A 24,132-nucleotide genomic window follows, 5' to 3' on the forward strand; every position below is an offset into this window, starting at 1 on the left:
CAGTAAAGTGTAAGAAGACTAGATGACTAGATAGATAGAAAGAGGCTAAGTTGTGAAAGAATTTAAGAGATGAGAGGTCCTGGGTTTAAATTTGTCCTTAGACAGATTCTTAGTTGTGTGACCCTGGACAAGTCACTTAATCCCCTTGCCTAGCACAACTGCTCTTCTTTCTGCCTTGGAACCAATACACAGGATTGATTCTAAGACAGAAGGTAAGAGCAAAAAAAAAAAAGCCAAACAAAGGATTTTATAAGGAGCAGCTCATGTTTCAAATCTGGTCTCAGATACTTTCTAAGCTATATGACCCTGGGCAAGTCATCTGACCCCAACTCTTCTGCTGATTCTAAGACAGAATGTTAGGTGGTTGGGTTTTTTTAAAAGGATTTTGTATTAAATAGTAGCAGAATTGGGGAACCATTTGGAATTTATTGAGTATGGAGGTGACATGTAGGATTCAGGAAGATCACTTTGGCAGATGAGTAGAAGACAAACTAGATTGGAGAGAGAATTGAGGCAAGGATACCAACCAGAAGATAGTGTAGTAATCCAGGTGAGATGTGATAAAGACCTGCCCTACGCTGGTGGCTATATGAGGGGAAAGAGGGCTATGCACATGAGAGAGGTGTGAAGGCAGAAATGAAGACTTGGCAGCACTGGATATTTGTGGTGAGGACTAATGCCATGAGTGCTAAGACTCAAGGAGGACATGAGTCATGAGATAAGGTGACAAAGAGATTGGCAGCATCCTGAATAGTAATGAGGAAACTGGAAAGAGGGGAGGGTTTGGGCTCTGTTTTGTAGGTTGCATTTGAGACATTTATAAATAGAGCACCCATAAATAGTCAATTATAAGAAACTGAGGGTCAGGAGAGAGGTGAGGGCTGGATAAATAGGTCTGAGAATCATCTGCATAGAGATAATTATATTTAAGGCAAGCATTCAAGGTCATGGTATTTTTGGAAACTATCTGTTGCTGCTGCTCTTAAGTTAGTAGGTACTTGGATAATCTGATAAAAATACAAAGTTTGACTTTCAAATTTGAAATGACTCCTTTCCTATCACAGGACTCAAATGTACTTCAAAAATGTCTCTTCCTGTGGAAGGAATGACTTAGGCTAGTTTTTCCTTAAAAGAGATGAGGTATTGTATGAAGGGAGAAGTTAGTGTTCCCCTTGATGAAGGTGCAAGAGAACCTAGTGGCCTTTCCAACATATGAGCAGCTAAGATGTTGCCACCTATTCTGTGGCATCTAACCCTCTTTTTAGATAGTGTAAGCTAATGAACTGTGCAACACCAATATACTTGACTCAGAATGAGGGGAGATGGGAATGAGAGGATACATGCAAGAACCATAAGAAGAAAGAAATTTCCAGAACTTTGCTTTAATGCATCTAGGACTCAGTTCACTGGAAGGTCGAGAGTTGTAATTACACACTACACAACTGGGAAAAGTGGAACCAAGTGACTGTCCTCAGCATCGTGTGCAGGTGCTGCGGGGGGGGGGGGGGAGGGGGCTCAAGGAGGAACAGCTCTTTTGAGATGGCCAAGAATTCGACATTAAGTCAGTTAATGATCAAGATGGGATAATTTCCTCCTTCCTCCTCACTGGCTACTGACCTCCTTGGCTTCCTTCAAGTCCCAACTAAAATCTCACCTGGTACAGGAAACCTTTCCCAGACTCATAATTCCAGTACTTCCCCTCATTTAATTATTTCCTGATTATCCTGTGCATAATTTGCTGTGTATATATTTGCTTACATGTTGTCTCTCACATTAGATTATAAGGTCTTTGAGGACAAGGACTGCCTTTTGCCCCTTTTTTTGGTATTTCTAGTGTGTGGCACATAGTAGGTACTTAATGAATGATGATCTATTGGTTGATATTAAATCTCTAGTTTTTTAACTTTAAATGGCTCATTATGAGTCTCATAATCTTGTCTCACACTTGGTGTGACCACCCCCCTCCCAATTCCTGTTCCTTTATCTATCTGTACTCTGAGTGGCCTCCTTTGGCCAAAGGGCTCAGTTGCCAGGACTGTGATGTAGCTTTGGTCTTAGCATCTCTTTTTACTTAAATTCTTCTTAAGATGGTTTTTATTGAACAAACTGATAATTTTTAGCCTGGTTTGTGGTGTCTTTCTGTTTTGTTTTGTTTTTTAGCCTCATTAACTTGCAACTTCCTTTATATACCAGGAAATATTCCTTTGAATAATTTTTTTGAGTCATAAAGGGGGGAAAGGCACTGAGACATTCTTCAAAACTTGAATGTCTCAGGGGATGAAGAACTCAGGCTGTTTGTGTTTCCCCTTTGGAGTTTAACTGGAAGATCAGTATGGGTAATCCAGGCAAGAGAGCTGGGCTTAGCCAAGTCAACCTGAGGTATACTAGATGCCTATCCTTACTGATTATCTTTTTCCTACCATGGAGAGGACCAAAACATTTAACTTTATCACAGAAGTTTTCAAACATTTAAATCTCTGGACCCTTTTACACTCTTAAAAATTATTGAGGACACTCTTCTCCCAAAGAGCTTTTGTCTGTGTGGTTTATATCTATCGATATCTACTGTGTTCAAAATTAGTATAAATATGAAAGTAGCTTTGACCTTGTGGAGCCCCTGAAGAGGTCTTGGGGACCCCTGGGAATTCCAGCATAATACTTTGAGAACCACTGCTTTTATGACACCCACCTGAAGGAATGGAATGAGGTAGCAGATATTTTTAAGTCTAGAAGGCAGAAACTGAAGTATTAAAGTAAATTGATTTATTTCAAAGTTCCAAAGATTGTCACCGAAAAGGTTAGTGCAAAAGGCAAGAAGATGAGCCTAGACTTGTTGCTACCTAGTAACTTGATAAGCTGCTGAACAGACCACCTCTGTTATGGATGATCTTGAGAACATCCACAGTGTGGTCTTCACTCTCATCTTCCATTCAGCAGTAAAATCTAAGAATCATGAAGCTGGAAAGAGCTTTTGCCACATCACTCAGAGCTCTAAACTTACCATTGTCAGGTGAACATGACCGACCTTAGACACGCCTTGTAAACACATCTTCTCACAATCTGTAAAACCACATACTCTCCCAGGTTGAGTTGAGTTATAACTTCTCTGTAAAGGCTATTTTTCCAGCCATCATTTCTAGATTCCTGTGTCAGTTGGCCTTTCTCTGTAAAATGAAGGGATGAGACTCACTGGCCTCTAAGGTCCCTTCCAGTTCCAAATCTATGATCTTGCATCTCAAACTGCCTGCTGGACCTCTCTGCCTGGAATCTAAAAGTCAACACTAAATTGCCCAAGTCAAAAATCATTTGACAAGTCCTGCCAATTCTTCCTCTACAGATGAAGAAACTGAGGCTCAAGAGAGGCTAATCTTGGCCAGTCAAGAGGTGAGTCCATGAATCTATCAAGGGCTATACCAGATAGGGGAGATTGAAAGGGCAGAATGGGGAGCTCCAGCAAAGGCACCATCCATCTTTTAGTCTTCCTGTTTTTCCACATTTAACCCTGTTTTTTTCTTCTAAACACCAGAATTCTAGATGAATAAATAGCTGTTTCTTATTGGTTTTCCAGATTTAAAAAGTTATCAGTAATTTAAAGGGAACTTTCTAACTAGATGTTTTTAATGTGCTCTGCATATTCAAAATTTCAAAACTTTTTTTAAATGTGTTTTATATTTTTAAGATAGATAGTATGGTAGAGGGGATAGAGAACTGGCTGTGAATAGGAAACCAGGGAGACCTGAGTTCATGTTCTGATACTGAAACATATTTTTTCTTTAAAACCCTTACCTTCCATCTTAGAATCAATACTCCCTATTGGTTCTAGGGAAGAAGAGTGGTAAGGGCTAGTCGATGAGGGTTAAGTGACTTGTCCAGGGTCATACAATCAGGAAGTGTCTGAGGTCAGATATGAACCTAGGACCTCCCATCTCTGGGTCTATCTCTCAATACCCTGAGCCACCCAGCCGCCCCTTGAAATATTCTTTTTGTGTATCCCTGAACAAGTCACTGAACTAGACAACTCTCTAACACAATAATTTCAGAGATGATGCCAACTTTAAGTTAATGGAGTTTCCTCATCTGAGAGTTCCCTATATCAGTTATAATACATATAGGTCCAGTCCTAATCCCTATTCCTAAATTCATGTTTCAGTCATACTACATAAGACTACTTAAGGTCACAGTGAACTTTTTATCATGGGATATGGTTGAGAGTAATAATGTTTTTAGATGACTCATGAAGCCAAGTCAAGTTTCTGGTGAGATTAGAGTTGAGTTTTCCTATTAATATATTATCATAATGACTTATAAGTTGCAGGCTTCCTCACTTTTCCTGGATGGCAGCTTTCCAAGTAGCCACACCAGGTAGCTCATTCTTTCTTCATGGGGGAGCAGAGAAATGAGAGGGAGACGGGAGACAGATCTCTCAGGGAAGTGTAATTACCCTTATTTCAGTTTGATGATGCTTTAAAAAAAAAAAAAGAATTCCTGTCTGAGGTAAAATAAGCCAGAATCTGCTCTACAGAGCAAGATGGAAGAAGGAAGTTCTTGCTGTCCACAAGGCATTCTTGTTTGTTAGTAGGTAGGCAGGGCTTTGTTGAGTTTCAAAATGGTAGCATTCTATCTGGCATTAACTGAGAAGGAGCCATGCTCACTGACATAGCCTTGCTGCCAAACTAACAGGCACCATGGAAAACAGATCAAGAGAAGATGTCTCTTTCTTTTTTCCCTTAAACCCACTGAGCCACCTAACTTCCCCAAAGAAGATGTGTGACAGCCCACCCAGCTGACCTGAGAACTTTTCAGTTTTTCATCTCAGTGCTCAAAACAGGCAAAATGCCTTCTAGCTTTATGTATCCCAGAATTTACTGCTAATTGAAAGGTGATGCTGTTGATGATATTATGAACACTCTTTATCATCAGATAAGGGAGGTGGGACATGACAAAATTTTTCTTCAGCTCAGTAATTAAATGGCAACAGCCCTTCATCACCTGTCCTCTCTTGACAGGATTCTCATGCCTTTTCATCTCAATCCACTGCCTCCTCTTCAATCTAGAGACACTTATTTCCTTGCTGTTCCTCTAACAAGACACTCTACCTCCCTCCTCCAGGCAATTTTACTGGCTGTCCTCCCTACCAGGAATGCTCTCACTCTTCATCTCTGCCCCTTCAAATCTCAGCTAAAATCTCACCTTCAAATCTCAGCTAAAATCCCACCTTCTTCAGTAAACCTTTCCTGGTCAACCTTCATTCTAGTGCCTTCCCTCTGTTGATGACTTCCTACTTATCCCATGTCAAGCTTCTTTGTACATAATTGTTTGTATGTTATCTCCCTCACTACAAAGTAAGTTCCTTAAAAACAGAGACCTTTCCCCCACTTCTGTTTGTAACTTTAGTGCTTAGCACAGTGCCTGGCACATAATGACTGACTATTGACTGACAGGCCTAGATTCAATTTCTTCTTCCCTTTTGCACATAATTGTAGGTGTTCTCAAAGAACATTTGGTTGAACTTAGTTTATTTGATGAAAGCTTAGGACAACTGATATAGGGGCAGCTAGATTGGACAGTGGTTAGAGAGCCAGACCTGGAGTTGGCATGACCTGTATTCAAATCTGACCTCAGATACTTCCTTATCATGTGACCCTGGGCAAATCACTTAACTCCATTTGCCTAACCCTTGTCCTTCAGTCTTAGAGTTGTTAATAAGGCAGAAAGTAGGGATTAAAAAATGTTTTAAAGCAAATAATGTAATATTTTGAATACCTCAATTTCTGCCTTTCTAGATATAAGCAATATATCTGCTACCTTATTCCTTCCTGTGGAGGTTGTAAAGGTAAGAAACTATATTTGTGAAGTGCCTTTGAATTCTGTGGTAAAAAACAGTAATTTCAACTTTTATAGTCAAATTCTACATCTTTCTCAGTTAGCCAGTTAATAACTAAGCACTTAGCAACCATTTAGAATAGAACCAATAAACAGATCACTTCCAGAAATGCTGAATTGAGTGCCTATGTTAAACTTAAAAATAATAATAATGTTTTATACATTATTGTTGTTGTTCTCCCTTCATTTTTGAAGACCAGTGACATAACAGGGTGATGTCTTAAGAGAGGCAAAGTTGTTCAAAGCCAATACAGCCTTCAAAATTTTAAATAACTCTCAGATAATCTGCTGTGCTTTTAGCTCATTTAATCTTCAAAACAACACTATGAGTTAGGCTCAGGAAAATTAGCCTCTTCAATGGTTGGGGAGACTGAGGTACGGGGAAGGCAATGATGGGCCTAAGGTTCCATGTTGGTAAAGAACTGGGTAAGGATTTAAAAGAAGAACTTCAGACTCCAGTTGCCCTCCACAACCCAGTTTTCTCTATGACTCCACATATCACCTGCAATCTTCTAATCTCTTCCCTTGCAGTTGTATTTCTGATTTCTCATGACAATGATGGCATTGGTTCAAGAGAAATGAAAGAGAATGAAACTGATCTCTTCAAAGGAATTGAAAAGAGCAAGGTACAGGGAGGAGGTAGATTAGAATGGAATTTAGTGTTCTGGGCACCCCTCTAGGAATATATGGTTTCCATTTCCAGCCCTGGGTTAAATATGAAATTCTGCCTTCAGACCAACTTGGCAAATTTTGAGGATGGTAAATGGTACCCCCTTTTGGGCAATATAAGATATGTAGAGATGCATCCCCAGAAACCCAAGTTTTACATGGCTATAGCAAATTACAAGAAATTACAAGCCTGGAAAACCACAGCTTGTGTTGGGGAATGCCATTCTTAGTTGCCTTCTATAGATTCCCTGGCTTGAGTTCCATATCTGAGTTTCAAAGAGACAAGTAGACTGGCAAAACTGTTAGATATCTGACCCATCCTCTTTCTCCTCTGCTGGACCCTCCTCCAAATCATGCCCCCTAACTGTAAGCACCCCCCTCCCCGCAGTCCCCCCCCCCCCCGTTCTGACCTGGGCCCTCTTTCCTCCCTACTTTACTTGGTGATTTCATCAGCTGCCATGGATTTAATTATCATCTCTAAGCTGATGATTCTCAATAATACCTATCCTGCCTCATGCTCTGCTGACCCCAGACTCTCCTGTCCAACCGCCTTTCAGACTTCTTGAACCAGATGTGCCCAATAAACATCTTAAACTCAATATGTCCAAAACAGAACTTATTATCTCCCCCCACCCACTTCAGAGGGCAACACCATTCTCCCAGTCCCCCTGGTATGAAACTTCAGAGTCATACTGGACTCCTCACTATCCCTCACTCCATCACCATAGCCAATTTGTTGCCAAGGCCAGGCATTTCACCTTTGCAACATCTCTCTAATGTGCCCTTCTTTCCTCTGGCATTGCCAAGGCTCTTATTACTTGCAGGCTCTTATTACTTCACACCTGGATTATTGCAATAACTTGCCTGCATCAAGAATCTCCCAGCTCTGCTCTATCCTCTATTCTACCACAAAAGGGACTTTCCTGAAGCACAGCTCTGACTGTGTCACTCTCATACTCAATGAACTCCATTGGCTTCCTATTGCTTCCAGGATCTATATTAAAATGCTCTGTTTGCCATTCACACTCCTTCATAACCCAATTCCCCCTTACCTTTCCCATCTTCTTGCACTTTACTCTTCTACCATGTACTTACTTTTCAATCCAATGACACTGGCCTCCTGGCTATTCCATGAACATGGCACTCCATCTCTTGGCTCTAGGCATTTTCCTTAGCTGGAATTCTCTCTCTCCTCTACTCTACCTATTGACCTTTCTGTCTTCCCTTAAGTCCCAACTAAAATCTCACCTCCTATAGGAAGCCTTCCCCAATCCCTTTTAATTCTAGTGCTTTCCCTCTGTTATTTTCTATTTATCCTGTATATAGCTTGTTTTGGAGATACTTATTTGCATCTCTTCCATTAAACTGTAAGCTCCTTAAGGGTTGGGGTTAACTTTTCCTTATTTTTGTATCCCCAGTATTTAACTTAGAGTCTGGCATATATAGTAGGTGTTTAGTCAATGTTTACTGATTGATTCCTTTGAAGTCTGAGTACCTTACTACACCTGTCAATTAATATTTATATGACCTTGGACAAGTCATTTAACCTCTGTGAAATTTGGTTCCTTCTTTCAAAATGAAAGAGGTGCTAGATCTCTGGAGTTCCTTTCCAGCTCATAATCTATTATCCTGTAAAAGTTCTGTAGTCATGAATATAGAAAACAGAGATTAGTACATTCCTTAAATTTTGTTTCTAGACCTGTACAAAAACAGAAATCTTTACATTTCTAGAGCTCATCAAGTCGAGTTTGTTTTTCTGTCTTCTCTGCTAATAATACAAGCTCCTAAAGCTTTATTGATGTCAAATAAAACAATATATATAATTATTTTTACTTCTGATTAATCTCTTTGAGATTGGGTCTTTCCCCCCCTTACTTCCTTTTCCCTCATCAACAGTTTTCTAGGTTGTAGCTTCATCCTTTAAGCAATGCCAAGTTGCTTCTTCCTTTTCCCTCCCTCCCAATCTTTTAGCTCTTTAACAGTATTTTCTTTGCAACAGCTTTGTGAAGTAGGCAATGTATTACCCTCATTTTACAAAAGAAGAAACTGAGACTCAGGGATAAACCACATGGTTAGCAAATAAATATCAGTGAGTCAAAATTCAAACTCAGGTCTTCTTAATCTGACCATTGATCTTCCTACAATTAATTTTCATGTTGGACATAACTCTGAAGGCTAAAATAAAATTAATAGTTCACAAAAAATTCCTTTCCTTAAAGCTAAGACCCTGCAGAGTTACCTCATGCAGTTTTATAATTATGAAGATCTAGTGTCACTCTTCTCGCTTTTTCACTAATTAGAGATATCTCTTTAACTCTCAAGTCTCAAGTGCTTCCTGCCTTTCTGGAGATTGGAACTTTACTGAGAAGTTGTTCATGGCACAATTCTTTAGTGTTTTGATTCACCAGATTCATCAAAATTCAAATCAAGGGTCTACTTTGTGCAGGGCACCAGAAACCAGTCAGCAGCCTTTGAAATTTAGTGCCACTGCTGAAGTAGAGAGAAATGAAGCAGTGTTCAAGGTGATGTCTCCCAGGTAGTACTGCAAAGAAAGAGGGACTTGGAGTCTAGTCCCAGTGTTGCTATTCTTGCAACTTTCTTGCCATTTCTTGCTACTTTCTTTCTGTCTCTCTATCTGCTATTAATCTTACTGTCTCTTTACAAAGAATTTTGGATTTTTCAGCTGAAAGTTGCCAAAGAAGTTACAATTACCTGTTATTACTCCAGATGTACTGATTTCCTTTAGATCAGGGGGTTCTTAATACTTTTCTCCCTTCATGGAGATGGGAGTTCCATCAGACTCTTTTAGAGTATTAATCAATTGTGCTAGTTTTCTTCTCTTTTTTTCCCCTTAAAAATACTCTTTGTTATATGAGATGACTCTATGGGTGGGACACTGGGGAAAACTATGATGACAGGGCAAACAAACAAAAAAAAGATGTGGATAAAAACTTACTTTAGTAAAGTAAGAAAAGAAATCATTAGTAACATTTGGGAGACATTTCCATAAAGTGATTAGTTGGAAGCCAAACTATAAGGCGTGGAGAAGTGAATGAGTGGTGAGGCTATTAGAGGCAACGAAACTCAAAGATCCTTTCTAGGAGTTTGGCACTGAAATGAGAACAGTTGTAAATGCATGCAGTGACTTGTTCTAATCTTTACCCTCCTAGTTCCTAACATAGTGTTGATTGCTTTAGATCTTTGCTCTAACTAGTTTATGGTCTGACTGAACAGATTATTTAGAAATAACTCTCACATCGTACCCAGTTGTGCCTTTTATATTAAAGCAATCAATTCATTCCTGTGTCAATGTGCAATGTCCAACACAAATCATCCTTTCATATTCTTGTCTCAAAAATATTTGAGCTTTTACTCAGATGTAATTTAAGAGCCTTTGAATGAACTCTTTCCTTTCTCCTCAAGCTTTGTGTCACAGCACTTCCCTCCATTCTTTCCTCTGCCCTCTTTTGCCTTAAAGTCATTGTGTATCCAGGTATATGTGGATATGACTAAGTTCTTCCAATATTATGTCAATTCCACAATCACCGGATAGGAATCTCAGATTTAGAATACTGACAGGTAAATTACTGTTAAAATACATAGTTTGAAAACTATGATTCTTAGTACTCTCTCACCTTTTTCCAATACTGTTAACACTACTGAGAAAGAGAATGACACAATTTTTTTTTGTTTCTGTTTCCAAAGAACATTTCCAACCCAGTGGTTATGAGCCTCTGTACTTAAGTAGGCTGACCCACAGACAGACGAGATAGTCTATTTCTGAGATTGTACTTGAAGCTGTTCCAGCTTGTACAGTGCTGGTGGTCTTGCCGGGGTCACTTCTCTGCCACGATGAGTCACTGGAGTAGGACTTTTGTGCACATTTCCCTCAACAAAGCTATGTATTTAATAGTAAGCAATATTTGCTCCCAATGTAGTCTTTTTAAATCCCTTTTTTGTTGAGGTTGGCATCAGTTACCAGTATGAACTCATTCTAGGCTTTTAGCATTCTTGTACTATTCTTAGAGACATATCCTACATTTCTGGTATTCAGCTCAGTTTAGACACCCTGACTTTCAGCTTTTGCATTTTTAAAAATCGATGTTGATCAATGAGTTCACGATGGAGCCATACCTGTTTCTTTGAATAGTTACTCCTTTTCTTTCTCTTCACAATGATTTTCATTTATGTCATCAGAAGTTTGTTCTGAAGCAGGTCATTCCCTCCATGGACTAACTTCCTTTGTACAACTTCATTGAGAACATAACCATCCTTCTTCTGAACTCTGAACTCTGCTTTCCCCAAATCTTACCATATGTCCAAAGACACCTGGATTTCTTCTCCTTCATCATATGTTCTAAGGTGGAATGGCCATGCCCTTCCAAGGTTTTCATTCTTTTTATTTCACCAGTAATTTCTTCCATATTGGTCAGTATCAGGTCTGAAATAATGCCTTCTCTCCACACTTCTCCATATGAAGGTCAAATATCAATTAAATCAGCCAGTAAGCATTTAATAAGCACCTGCCATATGTCAAGGCACTGTGCTAAGTACTGGGGATACAAGAGAAGCAAAAGATAGGCCTTGCTTGCTCTTGAAGTACTCACAGTCTGAGGAGAAAACCTGTAGATAGCTATGTACCAACAAGCTAGATACAGGGTAAACAGGAAATAAGAGAAGGAATTTACTAAAATTAAGGGACTAGGAAAGGAACAATAGTACCTTAAGGCAGGCAAAGCACTTTTATCTCTATTAACTCATTAGTCCTCACAACAACCCAATGGGGTAGGTGCTATTATTATCCCCATGTAACAGATTAGAAAACTTGGAGCAGAGAGAGGCTATGTGACTTGCTGAAGGTTACATAGCTAGTAGAAGTCTGAGGCTGGATTTGAATTCCAATCTTCCTAGCTTCCTACAATTCCTTGCAATGTAGCTAACAATCTTCCCACTTTCTCTAAAACTACCAGTTATCTTTTTATTTTAAACCCTTACCTAGGAGAGCAGCTAGGTAAAGGTTTTTGTGTTTCTTTTTTTTTTTTAACCCTGACCTTCCATCTTAGGATTGTTGTTGAGTATTGGTTCTAAAGCAGAAGAGCAGTAAGAGCTGGACAAAGCAGGGTTAAGTAGCTTGCCTAGGGTCACACAGCTAGAAAGTGTCTGAGGCCATATTTAAATCGAGAACCTGCCAACCAGGCCTGGCTCTCTATCCACTGAGCAACCCAGTTGCCCCTCAGTAAGGATTGTTTTGTTTTGTTTTATGAGAAAGATCACTGGTAGCTTTGGAGAAAGCTATTTCAGTTGAGAAGGAAGATAGGTTGCAGGGAGCTGATAAAACAGGGAGCAAACGCAGCAGATTTTTCTAGGAATATGGTTGTGGAAAGGAGGAGAGACTTGGTATAATTGCTTAAGGAAGTGATAGGATCAAGAGCAATTTAGGGTTTTTTTTAGGTTGTTGTTGTTTTTAAATAATAAGGACAGTTTATGTTTGTAGCTTCCAGCCAGCAGACTTGGAAGAACCGCATATTAGAGAAAGAGAGGATGACCAAAGAGACAAGTTTCTGTTGAAAAATAGGAAGAACTAAGTCCAATGGCACAAAAGAAGAGGTTGAACTTGGTTAGTTGAAAAGTCACCTCTGAATGGGAGATTAGAGCAAAGAATTAAGAGAGAGAAGATGTTTAGGGGTTTTGAGGTATAGAAGAGAAGAAGTGTGTGATGTGGGGGGCAGCCTCTATTTTTTAATTAAAATGTTGCCCCAGATCCCTTTCTGGGAGGGAGATAATTATAGAATAAATGACTGGAGAAAAGAAAAGTTTCAAACATAGCTCTTGCAGAGGACAACAAAGAATGAATCAAGGAACATAATTTTCTTGCCTGGCAGCAGTGAGACAAAACAAATTTTGAGTGAACCCATTTGGCATGGTTGGTGGCTTCCTTTACTGCTATTGATCAGCATGAGAGTAATAATCAATCAACATACATTTATTAATTAGCATTACTACTATGTGCCAGGCACCATGGTAGCTGGTAGAAATGCAAAGAAAGCCTGAAATAGTTCTAGCCCTTGAGGACTTTCCATTGGTCTCTTGGGGAATGGGAAGGGCAGAGAAGAAAGGGAAGCATTACCATACATAAGTATATTAAAAATAAGTAAAGGTTTTGTGGCCACAAGAGAAGGCACTAATAGTGGGGTGATTAGGAAATGCTTCACATAGAAGATGGCAGTTGAGTTAAGCTTTGAAAGAAACAAGAAATTCTCAGAGGTGGAAGTAAGGAAAGAGGGATGATTTCCTGGTATGAGGAAGAACCTACAGAGACAGTAGATGAAGAAAGAAGTATGTGAGAAACAACAAAGCTAGTTTTGGCTCTGTCATAGTGTGTGTGTGTGTGTGTGTGTGTGTGTGTGTGTGTGTGTGTGCAGGAGAGTATTATATTGGGGTATACTGGAACCAAGTTGTAAAGAGCTTTAAGCAAAGGAGTTTGTATTTGATCTTATATGGTAAGAGGGAGCAATGGGAGTTCATTGACTGGGGGAGTCACATGGTCAGATTTGCACTTTAGTAAAATTACTGTAGCAGCTATTGGGGTTAGAGAAGGAAGGTCCCAAGTCAGGCCAACTGAAAATTAGGAAGACTCTGCAGTAGTTCAGGTGAAAGGTGATGAGTACTAGAACTAGGGTGGTGGCTGTGTGTAAGCTGAGAGAAGGGGAGAGGCAGATGAAAATTGTGCTGAAAGAAATGACAAACATGACTAATTCAGAGACACCTAGGAAGACATGTATAAACTGATGAAGAGTGAAATAAGCAATACAATAACAGTTTACAATCCAAAAGGTAATACTTATAATACTTATATGCCAGGAATTATGCTAAGTGTTGGAGGTACAAATACAATAAAAAAGAAAACCAAGTCACCCTTCAAGGAGCTTATATTGTACTGGAGGAGGATAACATGTAAAGCTGGCTTCAAACTCTTACTAACTCTGTGCTCCTGGGCAAATCACTTAACCCCATTTGCCTCAGTTCCACATATATAAAATGAACTGGAAAAGAAAATGGCAAACCACTCCAGTATCTTTGCCAAGAAAACCCCAAATGGGGTCACAAAGAGTCAGATATGACTAAAACAACTGAACAATGACAAAACAACAACAACAAAACCCCACACACAAAAGGGAGCCAGAAGGGGAGATGATTGAAATCTAAGAAATCAAAAACACAACCACACAAAGGGCAGCTAAGTGGCTCAGTGGACAGAAAGCCAGGCCTAAAGAAAGGAGGTCCTTGGTTCAAATCTGATCTCAGATACTTCTTACCTATGTGACCCTGGGAAAGTCATGCAACCCCAGGTGCCTAGCCCTTGCAGCTCTTTTGCCTTGGAACCAATTCTCAGTATTGATTCTAAAAAAAGAAAGTAAAGTAAAGGTATATATATATATATTTAAAAACAGCCACACCAATGTGGGACAGAACAAATTTTGAAAGACAACAGAACTAATCAATACAGTGACCAATCATGATTTAAGATGATTGCTGATGAAACATGGAAACCATGCCTCTGGGCAGAAAGGTGATAGGCCAGAAGTGCAAAATGAGACATGGGTTTTTCAGACATGGCAATTATGTTTATTTGTTTGTGGATACTTGTTACTTTGTTTAGCTTCTATGGGGAAGGGGAACAGAGTTAGTGGGTAGTGATAGAGAAAAGGGGCATAGAGTCATTTTGTTTCTAGCATATTGGTTTAAATAGACACTTTAAAATACACATAAGTTAAAATCATTACAGAAGCTCACTATTTCATGTACAATATTGTTTGTTTTCTGCATACAAAAAGTTTGTGTAACAGAATGGTCATGTTTATTAAATGATAATTAAAAAAAATAAAATGTCAGGGAGAAAACGACAAAGAAAAATGGTGGGAGTAAACCATTATTGGCCAGCTGAGTGGCCCAATGGACAAGAGTACTGGGTTAGGAATCAGGAAATCTCATCTTCATGAGTCTAAATCCAGCCTCAGACACTTATTAGCTTCGAGACCCTGGGCAAATCACCTAACCCCGTTTGTCTTAGTTTCCTCATATGTAAAATGAGCTGGAGAAGGAAATAGCAAACCACTCCAGTATCCTGGCCAAGAAAACCCCAAATGGGGTCACGAAGAGTTGGACATGACTGAAACAACTCAATAACAACAAAACCTATGATTGTGGTTTGCCAATGAAGAATCAGCAATAGGACAAAGGGTCAAGAAATTCAAAAGTAGAGAACAGTGGAGATTTGAATGGCTTAACTATAGGGTCGAAATTTTGAGAGGGATGAGAGAGAGTCAAGAATGACAGACTAGAGTAGGAGGAAGAATGGAATGACTGGAAGTTGAAGTGAGGGCAAAGATTTGAAGGATGTCATCATGTAGTTGAAACTCCCAAGTAAAAGGGTAGGGGATTAGAATGGAAAGGAAGACTGAGCCAGGTATTGAACTCTTTGATGGAGGAATTGACCTGATTGCTGCAATTATCTAGAAACCTAAACCTAGGTTTAGGAGGAGTGAGGCACAAGGAGAGATAAATATTGTGTATTTGTGTATAAACATCTGAGTCCAGGAGTTTTTTTGCTGTCCTACTCATTCAAGGTTAAAATCCCATTTCTGACATTTACAATGTGTATGACCTTAGGCAAGTCACTTCATCTTCATAGGCTTCAGTAAAGTAAAAGGGTTGGACTAGAGGACCTCTGAGATCCTATCGTACTCTAAAATCTGATTCTCTGAATTTTTGGATATCATCTCCTATGAAATTATGGCCTTCTCTTCTGAAACTGTTGAGACAACAGTCTATGGCAGTGTTGATGTTTTATTGACACAAGTACTGAGCTGGCACTAGGGTAGCTGCTCCATTCCCCCTCTTCTCAGTGCCAGAAGACATTTTTTGCATGTCCTACCCCTTTGTCCAGCTGCCCAAAATGAGCACTTCGTCCTTTTTCTCTCTGGGGTAATGCTCACAGGCAGCTTGAAGTTGCAGTTTGGGCACACGAACTTGAAAGCCTTTGCCAACACTGGTCTATGGTATCTGGTTTGGTTAGATATATTTGGGTAGTTTGCTTCTTCCCTCCCCACCCTAGATATCAGTTTGTAAGTGGTAGAACTTAGTTGCCAAAAAAGCTGATGCAATTTTAGCCTTTATTAATAATAATTTAAAACCTGCCTTTTATATAATGCTTTATAGCTTATGAGTTGTATTCATAGAAAGTCTTTCATTTGAGCCTTACAACAACAATCTTTAAAAGTCATCATGGAAGTTATAGTTTATGACAAGGGAAAAACTGTGTCTCAGAGAAGTGCAATGAGAGGTAATATGATATAGTGGGGAAAACCTGGAAAAGAAAGATAGAAGGAAGGAAGAAAATAAGCACTTATTTAATGCCTGCTAATTGCTTTATGAATATCTCATTTAATCTTCACAACTCTAGGTGGTAGGCATTATTATGATCATCATTTTATAGTTGTGGAAACTGAGACAAACAGAAGTTAAGTGGCTTGCCCAAGGTCACAAAGCTGGTAAGTTTCTGAGGCCAAATTTGAAGTCCATGTCACTGTCTCACCTAGTTGCCTTAAAAACAGAAGAGAGCCCAGGTTCAAGTTCCTTCTCTGGAACTTAGAATCTTTTGGGACCTTAAATAAATCTCTTCGCCTTTCCAGGTCACTGTTTCCCTGTCTAAAAAATGAGGATAAAAATTTATATAGCACTTTAAAATTTGCCAAGTGCTTGCCATGCATTATTTCATTTGAGTCTCACAGTCCTGTGAAGTAAATGCTACAGGTATCATTAATCTGATTTCATGGGTGAGGAAACAGAAGCTGAAAGTTTGGATCACAGATTTAGAGCTGGAAGGGCCACTAGAGATCAGCTAGTCCAACCCCTTGGTTCTTTTTTTTTTTTTTAATTTCCTTGAGACTGGAACTCCTTATCTTACCTATGTTAGAAGCTCAGAAGCCACTAAGTGCACCTTTGATTTGATTGGCACAGGAATTTTCATCTACCCTATTTCCAACCTGGGCCATTTCACATCTCCTTAAGCACCATGGTGCCCTCCTTTCTTTCCCAGGGATTAACCATATTGGTACTGGACCTAGTACAGTGCAGAATTCCCAAGCTCAAAAGACTTACCTGGGCCTCAGCCTCTCTAAAGGGCAAGGATTACAAGTGCATGCCACCATGCCCTATCATTCTTACAAGTGAAATACAAGAGGCCTAGAATGATTAGGTTACCTCCTATCCAGGATCACCAGGGGAATAAGTGGTAGGGCTGGGATTCAAACTTGGGTCCTGAAACTCCAATTCAGGGTTCTTTCCTTTACATTTGAGGGCTTATACTCTACCCACTAGTCTTTGCATGTTTGTTTATGAAGGGCTAACATGAGAGATTTGGACTAGATGAGCTCCTTCCCAATTGAATTATTTTGTCAATTATCTATGATCACAGATCTTGTCATGCAGTTGGAACCAAACCTAGGTCTCCTGGCTACTAGACTTTTGCTTGATCTTCTATATATTACACGGCATCTCTAATAATAAAAGTCTGCTATACTTCTAAGTTTGCATGTGGCATGCCAAGTCCAATTCTGGCCAAACTTTTTTTTTCAATCAATACTTATTAAACACCTACTAAGTGTTTAAGTATGTTACTAAGAGTTGGAGATACAAAAAGATACCAAAGATAGTCCCTGCCTGGAGGAGCTCAGAATTTACTGGAGTATATTTTCTTAATATACATTGTTGTCACTTCTTTTCTCTATTCTGTTTATTTTGAATAAGGTCTTGGCAGAAATGTATACTGGTAAATGGTTAACAAACAAGAGTTTGCAGAATTCCAAGTTGTAAATATTCACACTCCAAATCTAATCTTTCTTACACCCATATAATTTTTATTGTGCGTTTAAATCAGGTGAAGTCTAAGAGCACAAATACTGGGGCAAGAAAAACTGGAAAGTAGTTTGGCAGAAAAAAAAATTTTAGTTATATATAGAAACATTTTTTGACAACTATTTTCTGACATTTTGGGATTCAGATTTTCTTCCAACCCCCTACCTCCCCCCAAAGCAGTAAATAGTCTGATATAGGTTCTACCCATATTTTCATGCAATATATGTTTCCATGTTGCTCATGTCATGAAGACTCATATTACATAGTATAAGGGTAATATTAAGAATGTAGGTCTTATTACATTAGCTTTGTGGGTAAGGAGCAGAGGAACTGTCTTGAGCACAATAAAAAACTCATGAAGGAAATAAAATGAAAGATAAATAACAATAAAGATAACATTTTCCTAATGAATCCCTTATGGTTATCTTGGAGACTTTCTTTGCTGTTTATAAAGGTTTAGTTCTTCACAACTGTAACAGTTAAAATTTAGGAATATGGGGAGACTGAGGCAGGTAGAAATTAGTTTCTCTCTGCAAGGAGTATTATTTTTTTTAGAGATTTTTTAAAGGTTAAAGATTAAAGAAAATATAGAATAAGAAAAAACAGGTGCCTAGGCCAGATAACCTCACATCACGGAAGAGACGCATCTGCTCCAAAATGGAAGTCCAAAAGCAGACCCAAAAACCTTTGCCACCAGCTTAAATCCTTCCTCCATCTCGGCCCACCTCAGAATTCCCGTGAGATTACAAAGCATTTTGGGGAAGTGGAGCAAAGGCTTGTGGGGATTGTAGTCCTGTATTCGAGTATTTTTTACACAACTGATTGTTGTATAATATTTCTGTTACTGTATATGCTGTCCTCCTGGTTCTGCTCACTACGCCTTGCATCAGTTCATATAAGTCTTTCCAGGTTTTTCTGAACTCATCCTGTTCATCACTTCTTATGGTGCAATAAAAAACCATTACAACTATTTATACCACAATTTGTTCAGCCATTCCCCAAGTGATGGACACCCATCCCCTCAGTTTCCAATTCTTTGCCACTAAAAAAAAAAAAAGAGCTGCTAAAAATATTTTGGCACAGAAAAATTAGATTTCACAATATACTAAGATAAATTCCAAGTATATATATGACTTAGATATAAAAGGTCATATCAAAAGCAAATAAGAGGAGCAAGGAAATACCTATTTCAGCTATGGATAAGGAGAGTTCATAACCAAAAACAGGATAAAGAGAATCACAGAAGATAAAGTGGACAATTCTAATTACATAAAATTGAAATATTTTAAACAAAGACCCACAAATGAAAAATTTTGAAGTTTTCAAGGAAAAGGTATATATTAATATATTCTAATATATCTAATATCTAGATATATTATCTAATATTTAATATATTAGAGTATCAATATGCTCTATTGCTAAGCTATGAATTGGTCCCAAATTCTGGAACATGATTTGAAATTGCATTCAAAAAATCACTAACCTTTGCATATCATTTGACCAAGTGATAATACTACTAGGCTAATGAAATTAAGGAAAGAGAGAAAGAGCTAATATGTCCAAAAATATGTTTAGTAGTTTTTTTCATAGTAGCAATCACCAGAAAATTAAGGGAATTCTCATCATTCAGGGAATAGCCAAACAAATTAAGATTTATGAACAGAATGGAATGTCACTGTACCCTAAGAAATGACAAAGGGGGAGCAGCTAGATAGCTCAGTAGATCAAGATCCAGGCTTGGAGACAAGAGGTCCTCAGCTCAAATCTGGCCTCAGACACTTAGTATCTGTCACCCCAAATGTGGGCATTTATATTTATTTATTTTATATTTTATATATTTTATATATATGTATATATATATATATATATATATTTATTTATAAGGGCTGGGGCCCTTACTGCTTTTCTGCTTTGGAACAGATATTTGGAATCAATTCTAAGACTAAGGATTTTTTTTTTTTTAATAACAAAAGGGACATTGTCAGAGAAACTTGAAAAGACTTCTATGATGCAGAATGAAGTGCCTAGAACTCAGAAAACAATTTATACAGGAAGGAAGAGTGGATCTAAAGAAGGGAGAGAATTTAGAACTCAAAATTTTAAAATATGAATATTTAAAAATTGTTTTTACATGTAGTAGGGGAAAAGCAAAAAAAATATATTTTTATGGCCTCTGACACTTCCTATGTGCCCTAACTATGTGACCCTGGGCAAGTCACTTAATTTCCATTGCCATTCCTTACTGCTCTTCTGCTTTGGAATCAATATTTAGTATTGACTCTAAGACAGAATGTCCTAGAACATATTTTTAAAAACAACCACAAAAATCATGCATGACTGGTTTAAAGAGAAATGGCTATGGAACAACCATTTTTTCTCTTACTTTCTCCTCTTCTTAAGTCATCTTTTCTCTTATCAATTCAGATTACCAAATGAATGATAATAGCTATAAAGAAACATTCAGCTGGCTAAGAGGTAGCAGGTTCTTCTCACAACTGAGGCTAACAAATCTCACTACTCACTCCCCCATTCCCATCCCCCTCCCAAACCAAAGCCCAAACTCCCTGCCCAATTCAACAATGACTCATAGATTAGGTAGTTTAGATTTGGAACTGTTTTCACTATCACCTCTTTTCACCATTTTGCTAAGAATATTCTTTCTGGATATAGACATGTCTTGTAAAACTCTATTTTTATTTATCAAATAACCTAATTATTTGGTGCTTAGCTTAAGAGTCTGTAAACAATAATAATCTGGGAGAGACTGGTGCTTTTTAGAATATGCGGTCAAAAGAATATGCAGTCTTTTTTGTGACTTTTTATTTAATGACAACAGCTATCTGCCCCCTTCTGCCTAAAGTTAAATGATAATAATGGTGATGATAATAATAAAAAGAATTCCATCCATAAACTTGGGCTACAACTACCCTCAACTCTAAATCTAGTGAACATGACAGATTCTCTATGATTCTGAGCTGTTATGGAACTATAGATGGAGTCTAGCAATTTTGCACAGCTATATTTAGCTTTCAGTGGCCAGACTGCTCTTAGATCATAGTCATTAGAAATAAGTTCAGAGACACAGACTTCTTTCTCTTTGAGAATGGGGATGAGGAGGACCCATCACTTAATGTTCATCTCTTTTCCTAAAGGAACAGTTTGACTCAGGAAGTTGCATCATAATTGGTTCAATATATTTAGCATTTTGAAACTCTTCTACATAAAATATGTTAGCAGTATCTTTCTAGTAATCCTACACACACACACACAAACACACACACACACACACACACACATATCTTGGCCCCAGAAGCAGTTTCCCATAGAGATTGGAAATGTTCCAACAAGTTGGAAAGAGGAATTCGAGCAAGTGTGGGCATGTGGGAAAATGTAGACTTTATTCACTAAATTGAATATGTGGTGATTTGGAACTAGAAAACATTTTCTTTTGTTTTGTGATCTGAATCTCTACATAAAAATCCCTATTTGGGCAGAAACCCAGAAATAAAGCTAAGGGTAGCATCAGGGAAGAACTGAAGTTTAAGAGGGTACCCTAATCTCCCAGAGAACAGAGCCTGCCTATAAAAAGGTTGGAAAAATGAGCAGACAACCAAAAAAGCACCTAACTATAGAGAATTTTTATGGAGACAAAGAGCAAGGTACAGACACAGAAGGGGACCATGAAAGCAAAGCAAACACACATAAAGTTCAAAAGAAAAATATCAATTGGTGTCCAATAAAAAGAGACAGAGGAAAAATGGGATTTCATTTGAAAGCAATGCAAGAAGAAATGAAAAAGGAGGCTCAAAAGTTGATGGAGGAAAGTCAGGCCTTAAAAATTAGAATTGAACAACTAGAAGTTAATGATTTCGTGAGACATCAAGAAACAAACAAAATCAAAAGAATGAAAAAAAAACAGAAGAAACCATAAAGTATCTCATTGAAAAATCCCTGTTTGTAGGAAGAGAATTCAATTAAAATGAAATATTGACTTTCTTTTCTGTTTTTTATACTTATCTCCTGCAAAGCAGACACACTAAATTCTGAATGAATGGAACAAACTGGAATTTTTTTTCTCAAGTTCCACCATATCCTAAGAAACTTTTTTCTATTTTTATTTATTCCCTTTATGTTTCTGCTCTGAGTTTTACATTCTCAGTTAGTAATTATTTAAGAAACTTCTTTTACTAAACTGATGCAGAGTAAAATAAGTGGAACCAGGAGAACATCATCCACAGTAACTGAAATATTGTGGTATGATCACATGTGATAGACTTTGCTACTAACAGCAAAATAATGATCCAGGATTATTCTGAGGATTTATGAAAAAGAATGCTATCCACCTCAGTAGAAACGCAGATGAAAACAAGATCTATCACTTGCTTATTTGGATATATGTCTGGGGATTTTAGTTCTATGAAATTATTCACTTATAAAAATGAAAAATATGGAAATGTATTCTGTGTGATAATACATGTATAGCCCAAACTGAATTGCTTGTCAGCTCTGGGGAGGGGTGGGAAGAAAGGTAGGTAATATGGATCATATAACTTTGGAAAACTTATGTGGAAATGTGTTGTTAAAATAAAAAATGAAATAAAATTTAAAAAAAAATTTAAGAAAAAAAGAAACTTCTTTTACAAACAAAAGCAATGGAATCTCACAGGTATTTGCTGAAGATCTCAGTGACTATTGCTTATATGAAACAGGTTTATAAAAGCCCCTTTCACTCATACCAGGTTGCCCAGGTCAGACTCTTTCTACTGCTGTTCATACTACTGCCAGAGTTATGTTTTTGTCATTTAAAAAAAATCCTTCCCTTCTGTTATTGATTCCAAGATAAAAGAACAGTAAGGGCTAGGCAGTGTCGGTTAAGTAACTTGCCCAGGGTCACACAGGAAGTTATCTGAGTTCAAATTTGAACCCAGAACCTCTCATCTCTAGGCCTGGCTTTCAATCCACTCAGCCACCCGGCTACCCCATCATTTGTTTTTAATAGTTGGAAGGGCTATTAGAGATCTTCTGGTCCAACCTCATCATTTTATAAGTGAAGAAACTGAGGCAGAAGAGAGGCTAAAACATTGGTACCAGGTCAATGTCCTAGTCTGAGTCCATTTTCCAAAGGAGAGGAGAAGTGAGTAGAGGAAGAAAGAAAAATGGGGGGAAAAGCAGTAGTTCCTGACCACTGGCCGGGCTTGTTTAAAGTTTGGTTTCTACTTGTGACAACAAGAAACTGAAAACAAAGAATGAGAAGAAAAATCAGAAAATCTTGAGTGGAATCACTGGATGTCTGTTATGTTTGTAAAACAGTGACCCTAACCTTGGCTAAGAGGGGGAAAATAGGAAAATAAGAAAATAGGAAAGCCCTAAGAGAAACTGGACATGGTAAAACATTATAGACATCAACCACTGAAGCTCCATAGAAACCACCATCTACCTCTTCATTATTTAAAAATATTTTTTTCCAAAAACCAGCATTCAAGAGGAATGAATATTTTTTGTTTTGTCAGTTTTCCATATTTTAAAAAAATTGCTCATATTTTCACTTGTCAGGGACTTGTGACTAATTTTTTTTGTTTTTGCATGTTCTTTTAAGAACACTTTCTTCAAAAGTGTTTTAATTTATTAAATTTTTTTTTATTTTAAAGTGTGTAGTCTATTCAACAGACACGGTAAAGCATAATGGACAGACTAGTTGCCAGGCAAGTCTGGGATCAAGTCTTACCTCTGGCTCATCCTAGCTCTATTGACCCTTACTTAACCTCCCATTGTCCCAGGCAATTTATAAAGGCAGGGCTTCTTAACTTGGGGCACTCTATGCTTGGTTTAAAAAAATTTTTTTTAATATTTTGCTAACTGTATTTCACCATATTTTCTTTGTTATCATGTATGTTTTAGACATATTTAAATAAGCATAATTCTGAGAAAGGGTCCATAGGTTTTGCCAGAGTGTTAAATGGTTTCATGGCAGAAAAACAGTTAAGAATACTTGCTGAAAGACTAAGCCAGTAAGGTGGCACAGTGAATAAAGTGCCAGGCCTGAAGTCAAGAAGACCTGAATTTAAATCCAGTCTTAGACACTTACTAACTGTGTGACTCTGGGCAAGTCAGTTAACCCTGTTTACCTCAGTTTCCTCATCTGTGAAATTAGTTGGAGAAGGAATTGGCAAACCACTCCAGTATTTTTCCCAAGAAAACCTCAAATGAAGAACTGACTGAACACAACTGAAGCAACTGAACAACAAAAGCGCTAAGACTAAATTGGAGAAAAAGTTCTCTATAGCAATGGAATCACAGGTCTAGTCCCTATCCTCTTGTTAGGATGCCTAAAAGAAAAAAGGGATTTATTTTCTAGAGCCTCACTTGAATGCTTAAGATCTTGGTCTTGTGGGTATTGCCTCCATCATTCCACAACCCATCCCCACCTTGTCACTAGGAAGTTCTTGTCTGTGTGTTCCCATCAGTCTCCTACATAAGGTCCACATCACATTCAGGAAGTTGTCCTCTAGATATTTTTGCATTTCTTGGGTACCATGACCTTCAAGAAGCTCCATTCCACTGGTCTTAGTGTGTATAAGATACCTCGTTGGTGCGTCTAGGCTCTTCATTTGCTGTCCTTCATTTTTGCCAAATGACCAGCTTGCCTCCTTTTCTGTTCACTTA

The 24,132-nt window shown here is 38.1% G+C and overlaps 1 protein-coding gene and 1 non-coding gene across 2 annotated transcripts in view; both read left to right on the top strand.

Annotated features, from left to right (window-relative positions):
• The window catches only part of PROSER2 (proline and serine rich 2), a 38,246-nt gene that overhangs the window by 4,101 nt on the left and 10,013 nt on the right, over positions 1-24,132 (top strand). The window lies entirely within an intron of this gene.
• Positions 1,141-1,265, top strand: LOC130454836 (U6atac minor spliceosomal RNA). Its single transcript, XR_008912629.1, has one exon. It is a non-coding gene; the product is annotated as a U6atac minor spliceosomal RNA (small nuclear RNA).

This window comes from Monodelphis domestica, chromosome 5 (assembly GCF_027887165.1).
Source record: "Monodelphis domestica isolate mMonDom1 chromosome 5, mMonDom1.pri, whole genome shotgun sequence".
NCBI classification, from domain to species: domain Eukaryota; kingdom Metazoa; phylum Chordata; class Mammalia; order Didelphimorphia; family Didelphidae; genus Monodelphis; species Monodelphis domestica.